Source organism: Pundamilia nyererei, unplaced genomic scaffold, assembly GCF_000239375.1.
Source record: "Pundamilia nyererei isolate P.nyererei 1_Seehausen unplaced genomic scaffold, PunNye1.0 scaffold00001, whole genome shotgun sequence".
Taxonomy (NCBI): Eukaryota; Metazoa; Chordata; class Actinopteri; order Cichliformes; family Cichlidae; genus Pundamilia; species Pundamilia nyererei.
In genome coordinates, this window is record NW_005187402.1 from 9,897,304 (window position 1) to 9,899,810 (window position 2,507).

Here is a 2,507-nt window from a genome sequence, read left to right on the forward strand (position 1 = left end):
TTTTTTTGTCCCAGTCCAGCCCTGGGCACGACACGCAGTGAATTAATCTGAGAAGGTGCATCAAAAAATAAATGGCCGCGCCAGCGGTGCACATCGCAAATCAGCTCGCATACACACATTAGTTTCTCCTCTTCTTAATGACGGTATCTTAGCTAACAACCCCAACTACCAGATTCAACTTGTAATTGGCTAAAAATAACTTAGCCTACTGGTGAGAGGGATGTTGTTAGCTTTCCACATTCCGACACTTCAAAAGCTTCAGGAGCTTTCTGCTCAGCACAGCATCAGCACCATGGAAATAAACGGATACATTCGTAGACTCGAGACACAATGGATTTTTGGGACTTTCGGGTGTATGGACCAATGTTTTATTTTCTGATCGAACCAGAAATCTTTAATGAGCAGCTAGATTTGTCTCTCATTAACTGGCTGAGTTAATGCCAGTTAATGCAACATCGAAGCAGCTGGAATCCACAGCTGTGCGTGTTCATGGAGCTTGCATTTTCACCTGCTGAACATCACTACCTGACAAGTTTAACTGTCTTCAGAACATTGCAGAGGCCTTATTGACAGTATTTGGCTCTACATATCTGTGAGCAGATTTTCTCTCACAGTCCACTTGTATATACAAGTCCATTAAATGACCTTCCATATAAAATAAAATTAAAAAATTAAAAAACTGGCGGCAGCTAGTTAGTTTTAATATTACTCTTATTATTCTTTCTGGGTCACAAAACAGACGTTTAACATGTTTTCAGGCGAGAATGTAGCTGTGTAAACCTCAAATATCTGCTCGGTTTATCAAGACCACATATTTTCAAAAGTGCTCCGACGTTTTCGGAGACGTCGATAGCTAGTCGGGGTTCAAGGCTCACTAGAGCCGGTGAGAACACCGGACTGCCGGCAAATCGTTTTCAAACCCACCGCCGTCTTTCACTACTCAGGTTAAACATGATATATAAGTCACTTAGATAACTTAAAAATGTTATTGTTGGGCTTTTTTTAATAATAATAATGGATTGGATTTATATAGCGCTTTTCAAGGCACCCAAAGCACTCTACAATATCACTATTCATTCACTCTCGCATTCACACACTGGTGGAGGCAAGCTACGGTTGTAGCCACAGCTGCCCTGGGGTAGACTGACAGCAGCAGCCTCGCTTCTGTCAGTCTGCCGTCATATCGGGCCAGTAGGTAAAGGGGCCACTTTACCTACTGGCCCCTCACCAGTAGGTAAAGTGTCTTGCCCAAGGACACAATGACCAGGACAGAGAGCCCGGGTATCGAATCGGCGACCTTCCGGTTACAGATGCGCTTCCCAACCAACTGAGCCATGGTCGCCCCATAGCCCCATAGTATTTTATTTGTTCCTGAGTAAATCGGTTTGGCTGAGATTAAAGTTATAGTTTTTACACAGCTGAATAAACGTCAAGCAGACAACTGATTAATGTGAGATACTTGAGAATATACTCCGGTGTCCCGTTATATTTTAGATAGCAAGGAGCAGACGGCTGAGTTTATTAAACTTCACCGAAACAATCCGCAGATTTCATTAAAATTTAATAAACTATCATCTTGTCTTTATTTTTAGTTAGCACATACCTTAAACACTTAAAGCTGTAAGCTAATGATAGTTATGTAAGAGCAGATGCATGCTGGTGCAATAAGCTGTACGTTTTACGTCCAGTGGATGCATGATCTGATTGGTCGACTAATCGCAAAAATGATCGGTGACTAGTCGACTCTCAAAATAATCGTTTGTGGCAGCCCTATTGTGAACGTTGTAACTCATTCTCGTTTCCTCGCCTACAGACCTCCTGGATAGCCTTCCCTGTGTGAATCTTTGTGTCAAGTGTGGTGAAAGGAACTGCGGTCGTGAGTGTGGAGAGTTGGAGAACGAGTGATTCCCCCCTTTGGATTTCCCTGGAGCCCCGTCCCCCACATTGTTGTATATAGCACTGCCCTGCACTTCCTGTATATACACCTGGTGAACTCTGTAAATAAATTGTTGTGTTCAGCTGATTCTGGAGTCCTGCGCTTGAGTCCCCCACGTTGAACCGTAACATGCATACATAAATGATCTTTGTGTTTAATGTATATAATGTGATATACATGTGTTTGCGTTGATATTTTCAGTTTTTATACACTAATGTGAGATTTTAAAAGGTCTCAGATATTTATGTTGTAAACATTTTGTCTTTTCTATGGTTTTCACACTGAAGAAAAGAGAGAGATAAATAAAGCTTAAAGAACATGCATGGCCATTGTTTTGTTGGACCCCTGAAGTTATACACTGAGATCTTAAGTCAGCTCTTTGAATGGTATTGTAACGTGAGGGTTCACTAGATGGTTGGGAATCTCTCTGAATAATTAGGAACAGCAAGACGGAGACGGATAACTTTTTAGCAGCCTCTTTACTTTTTGCACACCCCCACAACAACCCACACTTCCTGTGTGCCGCCCTCATGAATACTTCACTGGCCTCTCAGAAGCCAGGAAATCTTAT